This window comes from Martes martes (genome assembly GCF_963455335.1).
Source record: "Martes martes genome assembly, chromosome: 5".
Taxonomy (NCBI): Eukaryota; Metazoa; Chordata; class Mammalia; order Carnivora; family Mustelidae; genus Martes; species Martes martes.
Window position 1 is genome coordinate 51,573,858 of NC_137892.1, and position 15,300 is coordinate 51,589,157.

The following is a 15,300-nucleotide window of genomic DNA, read 5'->3' on the forward strand; positions in this document are numbered from 1 at the left end:
TAAGAAATTAAAAATAGAGCTACCCTATGACCCTGCAATTGCACTACTAGGTATTTACCCCCAAAGATACATATGTAGTGAAAAGAAGGGCCATCTCTACCCCAATGTTCATAGCAGCAATGGCCACAATCACCAAACTGTGGAACAAACCAAGACGCCCTTCAACAGATGAATAGATAAAGAATATATGGTCCATATATACAATGGAATATTATGCCTCCATCACAAAGGATGAATACCCAACTTTTGTATCAACATGGACAGGACTGAAGGGGATTATGCTGACTGAAATAAGTCAAGCAGAGAGAGTCAATTATCATATGGTTTCACTTACTTGTGGAGCAGAAGGAATATCACGGAAAACATTGGGAGGAGAGGGGAAGGGTGTTGGGGGAAATCGGAGGAGGAGACAAACCATGAGAGACTGTGGATTCTGAGAAACAAACTGAGGGTTTTGGAGGGGAGGGGTGTGGGGGGTTGGGTGAGCCTTGTGTTGGGTATTATGGAGGGCAGGTATTGCATGGAGCACTGGGTGTGGTGTATAAACAGTTAATCTTGGAACACTGAAAAAATAAAATAAAGTTTAGAAAAGGAAAAAGAAACAAGAAGACATGAACAGATATTTCTGCAAAGAAGACATCTAAATGGCCAACAGACAGATAAAAAAGTGTTCAACATCACTCGGCATCAGGGAAATACAAATCAAAACCACAGTCAGATACCACCTTACCCCAGTCAGAATGGATAAAATTAACCAGTCGGGAAATGACAGATGCTGGCAAGGATTCGGAGAGAGGCCAACCCTCCTACACTGTTGGTAGGAAGGCAAGCTGGTGCAACCACTCTGGAAAACAGTATGGAGGTTCCTCAAAAAGTTGAAAATAGAGCTACCCTGCAATCCAGCAATCGCACTACTAGGTATTTACCTTAAAGATACAAATGTAGTGATCCGAAGGGGCACATGCACCTGAATGTTTATAGCAGCAATATCCACAATAGCCAAACTATGGAAAGAACCTAGATGTCCATCAACAGATAAATGGATAAAGAATATGTGGTTTCTATATACAATGGAATACTATACAGCCATCAAAAATGAAATCTTGCCATTAGCAATGACATGGATGGAACTATAGGGTATTATGCTAAGCAAAATAAGTCATCCAGAGAAAGACAATTATCATATGATCTCTCTGATATGAAGAATTTGAGAGGCAGGGCAGGGGGTCATGGAGGGTAGGGAGGGAAAAAATGAAACAAGATGAGACCAGGGAGGGAGAAAAACCATAAGAAACTCTTAACCTCAGGGAACAAACTGAGGGTTGCTGGAGGAAGTGGGGGGAGGGATAGGGAGGCTGGGCAATGGACACTGGGAAAGTATGTGCTCTGGTGAGTGCTGTAAATTGTACAAGACTGATGATTCACAGACCTGTACCCCTGAACCAAATAATACATTATATATTAATTAAAAAAGAAAAAAAGAAGAAGAAGTCTCCCAGGGAGGAGTGTGAGCAGAAAGATAAGAATAGATTCTTCCTTATATGTATATATGAACACCTTAAATGCTTCTATTTTACAAAAAGTGATTTGATTTGCATATCATAAGTAGCTATTGCAACATATCTTGAGAGAGAGGGAGAGAGATACACAGAGAGAGAGATCCATATATATTTTATATAATTAATGATGACAATAACTTTATTCATTCACTCATTTTTCATTTATTCTCTCTTCTCCAACACGATTATGAGCTCCCTGTGGGCAAGAAACATACTATGCTTGTCTTTGTGTGTTAGTGCCTAACACATATTGGGCATTAGGTAAATGTCTGTTTGATATTGGTATGGAAGAAAAAAATAAAATTTTATATGTGTAGTATCCATTAATTATGTAGTTTTTCCTAAAATTTTAGTTTTTAGTTTTTAATTTTTAGTTTTCCTAAAATTTCCTCCTTCCAGTTGCAAGGACCTTACTGTATTTCAGTATGCACTTATTATGAAATTAATTATGAAAATTTAGGCAAGATACCTAACCATTTGTGTCTCATTTTCCTACATGTAAAATGGATATAATAATTGTCCCTACTCCACAGCGTTCTTAGGAGAATTATTTGGGTTAATATAAGTGGCTCAAAGAGTGCCCTGTACATTGTAAGGAGTATGTAAGGATTTGCTGTGATGATTATTAATATCTCTTAGTCTTATCTGAAAATAAGAACAATAATACCACTACTTCATAGATTTATTAGCAATAAATGAGACAATAAATATAAAGAAACTAACATAATTTTCTGGTAGATTATGTATGGAATATAAGAGAAAGTAGACTCGAATGATTCAAATGCTTTTCTCCTAAGCAAATAAAGGGAAGGAATTGCTATACACTGGGATTGGGGGGAAACTGAAAGAGCACGTCCGGTGGGAGCAATTCAAAAGGTTAGTATTAAGGATTTTAGATTGCAAATCCTAGTAAACATTTTAATTTATATTTTAGGGAAGCAACTTGATGTACAACAGAATAGAAAGAATACAAATCAGTAAATCAAAAATGAAAGTACTAATCCACAGGGCCTATATTGAGTTAATTGAACCAATTATATTTATCAGTGGTTTCTAATTTATTAGATATTTGGGACCCTTTCAGAAGCTGATGATAGATACATGTACACATACACACAAAATGTGCAAACATTTAATTTTTATGCTTGGAAATTCGATTTTATCCACATGAGCCATAAAATCGTTGACAAAATTATAATCCTCTCATTCTAATTTTTCATGCAAAATAACACTCACTTGCTGAAAAACAATTTTAGCAAATTGCGCAGATAAAATCAAATATAAACTTTATTTCTGCATAAAAGTTAATTTCAATAGACAGCTGCTGTTGTTTGGATTATGTGAAAAGCTGACAATGTGTATGGTACATTCAATTTATTTAGATATTAAATGATTTCAGATTTTTCATTTTGATGATAGCAGGGTTTTAAAACCAAAGTTCATGTAAATATACTTAATACATGCTATTAGAGTTCTGTTAAGAGATACTGAGTTAAATATTCACAAGTACCTTCATCCTCAAACCCATGAGGTCATCTGGTAAAGGCTGTATCAACCTTCAGGAAAATGTATTCCAGCACTGAAATATTGACATAATTAACTCTCTCATATCTCCTCCTCCAAAATGGTGAGTTGCCCAAAATATTTCTAATTTTAATATCATTAATCATGATAAATGTAGGAACTTGACTCAATCTATTGTCCCATTACTAAAGTCAAACCTATTGTCCAAAATACCTGCACAATGAATAAATGTGTTCCTATAAAACTGTTCTGAGTAAGTTATAACAGTGAACAACATAAAAGGAAATTATGAGCACAAGACATCTACACTAGTATAAGAAGAACAAAATACTTAGGAATAAATTTAACAAAAGAGGTACAAAACTTGTACTCTAAGAACTAAAAAACATTGTTGAGAGGAACTAAAGCAGACCAAATAAATGAGAAGACATTTCATGTTCCCAGATCAAAACAGTTATTAAGATGGGAGTATTTCCCAAAGTGAGGTACATGTATAAATCAATTCATACCAAAATTTCAGTTAGCTTTTCTACAGAACTGGCAAACTAATGTTAAAATTCATAAGGAGATGCCAGGGACTCAGCATATCCCAAGTAATCAACAGTTTTAAAATTATTGCTTAATGAAGTTGACTTTTAAATCAGAAGAAAAGAGTTACAAACTAAGTACACCTATATCAACTTTTGTATCTATCTATCTACTTACCATTATAGGTGTCCTTTATTTTTGGTGTGTGCATTCAGGTTAAGTGCCTATTTTCCTTTTATGTCAACTTAAAGGTTTCCCTTCGTACTTCTCACAGGACAGGTCTTCTAATGACAAATACTCTTATTTTTGTTCATCTGAAAAATGCCTAATTTCTCCTTCATTTCCAAAAGATTATTTTGCTGGATATAGAATTCCTTCTTGACAGTTCTTTTTACAATTTAAATAGGTCATCTATTGTCTTCTGTCCTCTATGGTATCCAATTAAATAGAAAAAAAAAAAAACAGATGTTTACCTTATTGGTATCTTCAAGTGATGAATCATTTCTCACTTGCTATTTTCAAGATTCTCTCTTTGTCTATAGTTTCAACAGTTCATGATGTGCTTAGTTGTGAATCTCTGAGTTTATCCTACTTGGAGCTCTTTGAGTTTCTTGTATATATTGAATAAAGTTTTTAATTGAATTTGGACAATTGTTAGTTCTTACTTTTCAAATATTCTTTCTGTTTCTTTCACTCTCTCCTTTTTTTTGGAACTTCTGTTATGTACATGTTAGTATTCTTGATGGTGTCCTACATGTATTTGAGTTTCTGGTCATTTTCTTTCATTATTGTTTTCTTTCTGTTTTAGACGTATAATCTCAGTCAACCTATCTAAATTCACTTATTCTTTCTTCTCTCAACTCAAATCTTATTAGACACTATACTTTTCAATTTTTCAACTTCATAATTTCTATTCAGTTCTCTTTTATGATTTCTATCCACTTACAGATATTCTCTATTGACATATCATTCTCATATTTTTCTTTAAATTTTTAGACATTGTTTATTTACTTTAACATAATTATAATAAGCGACCTGACATCCTTCTAAAATCCAGTATCTGGGTTTACTCAGGAACACTTTCTAATGACTTCTGTTTGGTTTTCTTATACATGGATCATACATGTCAGTTTCTATGCATGTCTTGTACTTTTTTGTGAAAACTAGACATTTTAGAAAATATATGGTAACAATTCTGAATATTGGATCCCTTCCTCCCAGGGGATGTAGTGACTACTCTGGACTAATTCTGCAAATTCTGCATACTTTGTCATTTGTGATCTCTGCTTTATTAGCTCAGTGGCTAGCTAATTATTGGACAGAGATTTATGTAAATCTTTCAAACCAATAAATCTTCCAACATTTGCCAAGGATTTCTTTCTGTATTTGGGAGCATACTTTCAATCCTCTGGCAGGAAAATTATGACTCTACCTTAGCCTTCAATTCCTGTTCTGATAGATCCTCCAGATCAACCAGAGATGAGAAATCAATACTTTCTCGGGCTTTTCCTGGGCTTAAGTACAGTCCTATACACAGTACTGACCTTCTAAATTACCAAGTATATGGACAAAGCTCTTTATAGACATCTCATTCTCCCATATTCTTCCTAAGTTTTTTTGATCAGTTGTTTGTTAACCCTAACCAGTATAGCTGCCTCAACTAGCCATGATATTAAACAAATACCACTGTTATAAAACAAATGCCTAGGTTATAGTACTTAACACACAGAGGGAACTCTGAGTCACATCAGATAAACACAAGCCCTGAGGATAAAGTTTGCATGGAACTGCTAGACAGGTCAGACAGTGAAAATGTTTTGGGGATAGGATTTAGGGAGAGCTCCAGACCCTTTCTTTCCTTTTATATGACTGATGTTTTTCACAGACACTGTAGATGTGAAAGACTTTTCAAGGCTACTGTGCTGGAGAAATTGACATGGAATGGGGTATCCGTAAAATTCTGTTCTTTCTATAATTCATCTGGTTATTTCATTATTTTTGTTTTATTTTAATAAACATTTCTCAAAATGTTATAAACATTTAATATTCAGAATCCTGAAAAGATTGATTTTAAAAATTTTCCCACTATTTTCTTGCTTTTATGGAGATTTTTAGATGTCTTTATCTCACCATTCCAGATGATGTTTCCACTCCTTTTTGTGAGCAAACTATCAGCATGGCTTAATCAAATACCATACAGATTATAAAACATGTTCACCTAAGTCATTAGCAAGTTGAAATCAAAACATTTCATTATTATGTTAATTCAATTTAGCATTAATAACCTTACATACTTTACCATCATTTTTGCTTTCATCTTTTGTATTTTTCTTTTAAAGATTTATTTACTTATTTGAGGAGGGTAGGGGCAGAAAGAGAGGGAAAGAGAAAATGGCAAGCAGACTCACTGCTGAGTGCAGAGCCCAACACCTGCACAATCTCATGACCCTGAGATCATAAACTAAGCCGAAAATCAAGAATTGGATGCTTATCCTATGGAGCCACCAAGGCACCCCACATCTTTTGTAATTTTTTTTTAAAATGTTCTTAACCCTTTGGGAAACGTGGATGGAAAAATAATAATAGACAATGATAAAATAAAAAATATAAATAAATTATAAAATTCAAATGTTACAATATAATAAAATAGTTTTCAAATTTTTTTAAAATTTCCAATAAAGTCCTTATCAGCTGACTAGTCCAGTGTCTAATACATTTAACAATTATTTCCATAGGCTAATATATAGAGAAAGCAACTATAAACCTATAGTCTCTGGGGGAAAAGGTTAAGTATTTTTAAAATATCTAAAGGGTTAAATTGAACTGTAGATAATAATTCACATTTGGGAATTTTTTTAAAATTCTGCCATCTTAATTTTATAATTGTTTATGTTAAAATTTTTAAAATAGGTGTTAGGTGCTTACACTTTTATTTTCATTGCTTTTTTCGTTTAGATTATTTATATTATCATCATTGAAAGGTTCTTCTCTTCTTTTTTTGAAAATATTTAAATACAAATAAAGAGATTAATTTATATTATACATTTTTTTCATAAAGGATAGTTTTTAAATATTTAAAGAATAGTTATAAAACTTTCTAGAAATAAAAAAGTTTATCTTCTTTAATCATATTACTATTTTATCAACAGATCATGAAACTAATTTTATTTTAAAATATAAACACTCTTTGTTTTTTTTCCCCAAATTTTATTATCCACTATAAAATGGCAAATAGTTTCCAGAAAAAATTAGTAATGAAGGAAGGGGGGGAGTTGATTTAATAATTACATTTGAGGTTATGAAAATAAGGTAATATAAAGGTACTGTACTAGTGTAAGATGTTAGTAACAAGGGAAACTAAGCAAGGAGTGTGTAGTGTAAGAGTATATAGGAACTCTATACTTGCCACTTAATTATTCTGTAAATGTAAAACAGCTAAAAAAATAGTCTATTAATCTTTAAATGTACCAATAGATATTTCTGACATATCCATTACAAAAAAATTTATAGCAAAGAAATAATAAATAGTTGACACTTCCAAACACTATAAAGTTTTTCTGAAGGAAAGTAAAACGTTTGTACCCTAAATAGGCTATTTTCCAATCTCTAAGAAAATGTTATTTTACAGAAATGTACTTCCTGAAGTGTTCTTTAGAGTTCCATTTAAAAATGAGTCTTTTAAATATACTCCTACTGCTGCCTCATACATGCGAGCAGTACATGGTAAAGGTCTTAATCGGAGAGTTATATTTATTTTTATATACTTAGAATTTTACTTTAATGCTGCTTGTCAATTTCATGACACTGCATGCCAGTCACTATATGACATTACAATAATTTCTCTACTGTATAAATTATATAAATTATACAATTATTTAAAAAAACAGAAGTCCCCAAAGCATTCTCTCAGAGCACATAGCCATTTTAAAACCTTATGAAGAAAGAATGAAGGAAGACAAAAATCAACCTTACATCTGAATATGGATACAAAATTCCTAAAAAAAAAACAAACCACTAGCACACTGGTAGTTTATCCTAGCAATGAAAACACGGTTTCAACATTAGGAAATCTAATGCAATATATGACATTATCAGATCAAAAAAAGAAAAATCTGATAATTATACAAAACAGGTGATGATGGGGCGCCTGGGTGGCTCAGTGGGTTAAGCCACTGCCTTCAGCTCGGGTCATGATCTCAGGGTCCTGGGATCGAGCCCACATCGGGCTCCCTGCTTGGCAGGAAGCCTGCTTCTCCCTCTCTCACTCCCTGTGCTTGTGTTCCCTCTCTTGCTATGTCTCTCTCTCTGTCAAATAAATAAATAAATAAAATCTTTAAAAAACAAAAACAAACAAACAAACAAAAAACAGGTGATGAAATTCAAAACAACACTGGATGCTTGCTACCACTACCACTACACAGTATTGTTCTCATTGTTCCAGCCAATGCAGTAAAATAATAAAAATAAGACATACCAGTATTTAAAAGGCATAAATTTAAACTATTATGTAAAACATGCTAACAGAAAGTTGAAAAAGCAAAGTTAAAAAATTAAGATTTATAGGCGATTCACAGACCTGTACCCTAGGGGCTAACAATACATTATATGTTTATAAAAAAAATTTAAAAATTTTTAAAAAATAAAGGTATATTGTATGATTAAAAAAAATTAAGATTTATAAGATAAGTGTTTTACAGGCACCTGCACACCCAGACTTTTGTGTAACAGCAATACCAACTGCAATTGGAAACTTGACCAGACCTCATTATTCATTCTAATGAACAGAACATGGCAAACATGATGGGCTAGCACTTCTGAGATTAGAGTACAGAAGTTGTTTCTATTTTGCTTACTGACTCTCAGTGTGGCTGGTTCTGAGGAAAGTCAGCAATCATGTTATATATAAACCGACTTAGAGAGAAACCCATATGGCAAGAAATTGAGGGCAGCCTTTGCCCAACAGCAAACAGCAAATAAGGTCCTCAGTCCAACAGTCCATGAGGAATTGAATCCTGACACCAGCCTGGAAGCAGATCCGAACCTGGTCTAGTCTTGTGCTGATTACAGCCACTGCTAACACCTTGACAGCAGGTTTATAAAACACCTTGAGGCACAGACATCCAGAAAAGCCATGCCAGAACCCCTGACCCACAGAAACTCTGAGATAATATTCTTCTTAATTGAATCAAGTTAGTAGTATAGTTGCTTTAAGCTGCCAAATTTTGGAATAATGTGTTATATAGCAGATATATATCTATATCTATATATAGATAACTAATATAGATTTCAACACAAATATAACAATACTGTTGATGGAATTTTAAAAGCTAATATTAAATTACCTATAGAAAATGTTAAAGAACTATCATGATAACTGATAAGAAGTGCAATGATTTTTTTCCTATCGTATATTCTAAAAGCACAACCATTAAAACTGGATATCTCTTGCTTTAGGAATAGACAAGAATGGAAAAAAAAATAAAGTTGAAGAAGAAAGACTACCTATGTGGAGATAAAGGAAGCATTTGAATTCAGTAGAAATGATAGATAATTCAAACAATATTTGCAGGACAAATCTGTTTCCTGTTAACCTAAAAAAAAAAAAAAAAAGACTAAAAAAGCCAAAATCTTTATATATACCAAAAAGTAACTCAAGGTAGATTAAAGTGCTAAAATATTTTTTTTAAAAAGCATGCATTTTTTTAAGGTAGTGAAGAAGTTCTAAGTAAGATAAAAAACTAAGACATAATAGAAAAAATTGACATATTTAATGGCCTAGAAACGTAAACCTCCTTTGTGATTAAAGATACTATTAACAGACTTAAAACAGGAGAGCCAAACTGAGAGAAATGTTTGGAAAATATGTAGTGAGAAAGGGTAATATATATAAACTAAAAATATAGTCTACAAGAGAATAAGAAAAAGAACTCCAGAGAATATTTTAAAAAGTGATTCAAATACAGATTTGCCTTGACTTAACGATGGGGTTAACTCCAGATAAACCCATCCTAAACTGAAAATATCCTGGGTTGAAAATGCATTTAATTCACCTATTACACCTAACATTATAGCTTAGTCTCACATACCTTAAATGTGCTCAGAACACTTATATTAGCCTACAGTTGGGCAAAATCACCTAACATGAAGCCTATTTTATAATAAGTGTTACATATCTCATGTAATTTATTGACTACTATGATGAAAGTGAATAACAAAATGGCTGTCTGGGTACAGAGTGGCTGTGTGTGTGCGGGTTGTTCACCCTCCTGCTCATGTGGCGACTGGGAACTGTGGCTTGCTTCCACCACGCATCATTGTGGGGCGGTATCAGAGCATCGCTCTGCCTATCACTAGCCAGGAAAAGATCAAATTTCAAAATGTAAAGTGAATGTGTTTTCCTTTTGCACCATCATAAAGCTGAAAAATTGTTAAATTGAACCATCCTAAGTTCAGAGAACATCTGTACATATTCATATGTATGCATGTACATTACATGTAGATTGTGTGTATGTTTGTGTACGCAGTCTAGCCTTGTCACTCACAATTCTCTATCTGATACTTCCTGAAATTTATTTGGAACCTCAAAAATCAAAGCTAAGTAGGCTTTCACAGTCATTAGCAGACATACATAGAGCTGTGAAAAATTTGAGTCTCCCTATATGCATGTGCCCAGCTGAGGTCAAACAAGGCAATGTTCTGCCTTCCTGTCTGTGCTCTCAAACACCAATGACCAGAGCATGGCAACAGCAGTGGGCGGTGAAGTGGAATCCAAGAAGCTCTGGCTCTGGGGCCAGTTGACCAGGGTTTGAATCCCAGCTCTAGGACTTGCTAGCAGGGCAGCTTCAGGCAAGTCACTTTACACTTTTGAACCTTGTGTTCTCTTATGTAAAAATGGAAAAAAAAAAAAAAAAAACTCTACCAAAACAAGTTGTCTCTTTGAATTATAGATTATAATCTTAACCTTATCATATATATATATGATATATGATATATAATTAAATATAATGTTATAATATTATAGTCATTATATTGATTACAATTTATGATATATAATATCATAAAATATTATGATATAATATATTATATATATATCTGTGTGTGTGTGTGTGTGTGTGTGTATTTCCACTAAGAGCTAATCAACCATGTGTGCATATGTGTATATACAATAAACATGTAAAAATATTTAACCCCACTGGTAATGACAGAAACGCATGCTAAAATAATACAAACTTTAACTAGTAGACTAACAAAAATAAAGGTCAATACTATAAAGTTTTGATAAGGATGTGAAAGAAGGGATACAAACTAATATAAACTTCTTAGAGACAATTTGGCAATATCTATGAAAACCAATCAATTACTTCAAAATCTATCTCACAGACAAAAGTTTCTTCAGACTGCAAATAAAAGTCACGATCATCCAAATGTCTATCAGTAGGAAATGGTTTAAAATACTTTGTCCCATCCACATTCAAAAATAGTAGGAAAAGTATGGAAAATAAAATGCAACTATACCAAGTAGTGATGTACATTTTATTTTAAGTGATTTTTTTTAATTTATATGGTCTATATATGTATCTACATATATGTAATGTGTACTTCTTTTATGTACATGTCCACACACATACATCAATACATAAATACAGATAAAGAGATGTTTCTATAAATATATAGGAAAAGACCTGGAAGGATGCCCTCCAAACTGTTTCTGGTGCTTACCTACAGGAGAATAGTGGAATCTTACTACAGGAGGGTGGGGGATGATGCCAAGGTTTTATTGTTATTTCTGTTGTTGTTTTTCACTTAATACTATTATTCTTAGATACTTTAATTTCTTTAAAAAGAAAATGCATCCTTGTACTATTTTTATAATTTAAATTGTATTTGTCACCATTCAAAAATTTTACCTACTTAAACACGTCCCAAGTTTTAGTTTTACTTATAATTCTTAGCCTAGATTTTTGAAAAAAATTTCTATCAATAACCCCAGTGCCTACTTAGTACAAAATAGTCTGGATACATTTTAATGGAAGTGAACTTATTTCCTTTTCTCTATAAAGAAAACACTATAAAGATAGTACAAAACCTAGTATGTGCTAACCTGTCCAAAATTTTCAAACAGACATAATAGGATTTATTTCTCTCATAAAAACTAGAAAATCTTCTTTCATTTGTTTGTTCAGAAATGTTTACGCACTTGACAACTCTGTTCAAATTTAAGCAAAACTTACAAAACTGATATGGTTTACTCAGAGGGTATAAATTATATCATTAGAAATAGCATTGGCTTTATTTTTCCCTATGAAACGCCATATCATACATGGCAACAGGAAGTATGTTATTTTCCAACCCCCAAAGTAACTATTATGTGTATCTACAAGATACTAATTTATTCTTAATGATTCAAATCTTTTCTTAGGGTCAAAGTCATCTTTTATATCAACTTGCTTTTACAAATTAATGTTTTGAAGGAAACAGTAAAAGTCAAGTTGCTTGGGAGTACATTAAATTATATGCTAGTTAATAGTGTTAGAGAGATGGCTTAAAAATAAATTGCCCATAATACCTTTTAATAAAGGCACTAAATGTACTTTTTTATTCTGTGTTAAAAGCAGATGCCTATTTGGCACTGTTTGGAATCCCATTTGCCATGTATATTTTGATTAATATTAGGCTGGATAATCTACTCTACGTGGTCTAGGTTCAGTAACCTCACTGTAAAATAATGAGCCTTCAAGAATAAAAAATATGCCCACTATAAAGTTGCATATTCTGAGAAGCAGTGAACGTATTCAAATGAAATGAAAAAATGAGGTTTTCACCCAGTAAATTTGCTCAAACTGAAACTTACATTTCTCAATTTGTATTTAGCTGTCAGTCTGGGCACTAAATACTGGACGAGCTCTCAACCTTTTGCATATGTTTTCTATAAATACCTTTTCTTCTCTGATTCAACTGCCATAGGGCTCTGCAGAAGTAGTGGTCTTAAGGGACCTTACAGCAACTGGGATGCAGCCAATGGCAGTGAGTTCCCACACTGAGTGGCATCTTCAGAAAAGGACCAGCTCTCATATTTTATGCAATATGTAACATGATTTACCCAGGGTTGTCAGAAGAGACGAATATCAGCCAATGCAAGGTAATGAATAGTAATACATGCTGCATATATATTTGACTTATAACCCTTGGCATTTCGAAACAAAATTCTTTGGAAGAATTCATTTTATACGTCATAAACTTTTCTATTGTTTCTCCTGTTCGGGCTGTCTTTATCATCAGGCTACTCACGGAAGTATTTTTCAAAATTGTAAATGAAGCATTATTTTTGAGAAAACTCACCTAAGACTTTCTTTCCAGGCCACTTGTGAAATAGGAAAGTTGGAGTAAAACAAATGGTAGGTAGGTTTTATTATGTCAGAACCTAGGGAGGAGGAAAAAACCCAATGAATTGTTTGTTTGTGATTATGAGAATTTAGTTATTAAAATGTTCTTTTCTCTCATGAAGCAGTATCTTTTAGAAACATAGAAAAATAATTTTGCTACATATATTTTTATATATTTGGAATGAAATTTAAAGTTTCTCCAGCACACAGATATGATTTTTTATTCAAGGCATAACACTTTCTGTTAAATACAAATATAACTACTTCCCAGATTATCTTCTGTTGATGCAAGAGACACTATGTTTTAATGGTCACAGTTAAAGAATGTAATGAATGGCTCACTTTGCTGTTGTTCCTTGGATGATTGTTATGAGATCATTTGGACAGTCACACATAGCTTTGCACTTAGCTTACATTTCCTTCTTTGTTCATCTCCCCACACAAAAACACACAGGTGATTTTTAGTGGTTCTCACATAATAAATTAATTACAAGTATCTAATTAATGTTTAGGATCATATTATAATCATACATAAAATGCATAATTTTAAAATCTGCCATCCACATTTCTGTGTGTAAGATAATATATTTTCAGATAACATGCATAGAGAGACTTCAATATTTGGTTATGTTTGTAAAACACAAAATAAGTGAAGGAACGCCTCCCACACACACACATGCATACATTATTTTGCTAAATACACATAGGCTTTCCATGCAGTATGGACACTGCCCCTGAAACCGTGCCTTTCTTCCCAGTGATCCTATTCTGAAGTTTCTCCTGGCATATCCTTTTGAGTTCACAATGGAAACTTGAAGCTGGCCCCTGTAACAAGGCCCCAGAGACTTTGCATTTGCAGTAGCTCCTTACATCTCAATAACAGAAAACAAGACTCGGGAATAGATATATCTTCTCAATCTTATGAGGACTGTGAGGGCTACTACTTGAATTATTCATTGAACAGGGAATAGGAAGATTATGTGACCACAGCCCACCTTTGCAACTAAACATTTTAACATCATTATAAAAAAACATGTATTACACATCTGTTATGGGGCTGAGCCAGGCACTGTGTACACTGAATTTATGAGAATTACCCTCCATAAATTTCCAGTTAAGACATAACTGAATATCTGTAAGACAGATAATGAACATCTACTTATGTAAATTATATAAATATGTCCATAAATATATTAGCCAGAGGTAAAAACGTACACACTGCATGTAATTAAACAAGGGTTTTGGTTTTTGCCTGTTTTTTATATCAGCTTTTCTAGACCAAGAAGTAACAGAATGAAGACTTTAATAGAGGAGTCAGAGCAAATAATAAACTTCTGTATTCTCCAAACTTCATCAGTTTCCAAGCCCACAAATTTTATATATAGTGAGTATAAATTCTTTCTAATTCTACCATTTTTACCATGAAAATGTTTTGACATAGGTCACCAAGCTAACTTTGTAAGTTTCCTTAACCAAAGAAAAATTGAAGGAGCAAATTAAAAAGATTGTGCCTGTGTCGACCCTCAGCTTGGTGAATAATTTTTCTCTTCCTATTTAGCTAAGTCATGAAACCCTATTCTTAGGCAGACAGTAGAAACTCTACAGCAGATACAAAGATCATTTTTACAATTCAATAAGGCATTTATTTAAAGCCTAGTAATTAAGTAAGAATTTTTTTTTTCTTCACTTACTTTATCTTTGTCACTATTCTGGGCACCGGAGTAACTGAGATGACCAAGGCACAGCCTCTGCTTTCAATGGGCCCCTAATCTAATAAACAGAGAACGGTAATCAGTCAAATAAGTGAATAGTTATAATAAAATCCTCTGCATGCTGTGTTGAGAGAATTCAGAGAACTATCCAGTCCAGAATTTCCAGACTATATCCCACAGGACAGAAACAAGTTACAGAAACAGAGGGAAAAAAAAAAAAAGTGGGGGCTAGGGGAAGTGTGAGCCATGGTGCGGACAAGAGGAGCATTACACAGTGAGAACCTTGTGAAAAGTCCAAGGCACAAGGGAATTTTGTCTCTTTGAAGAACTGCTTGTAGGGGAGGGTAACGGAATGGCAAAATATGGTTGGGAAGAGACCTGTCATGACAAGGCTTAAATCTGAAACAAAGAAGTTTAAACTGAATCTCAGTAATAAGGGGAATCATCAAAACTGTTAGACTATTAGGAGGGAGAGATTGATCATAAGGCCCTTTTAGAGAAATAAATCTGCTAGCAGTGTGGAGGACAAACCGGAAAGGACAAAGGATTGGCTAGGAAAATTGAGATGGCAGAAAATCGTGGCAGGAAAAGTCT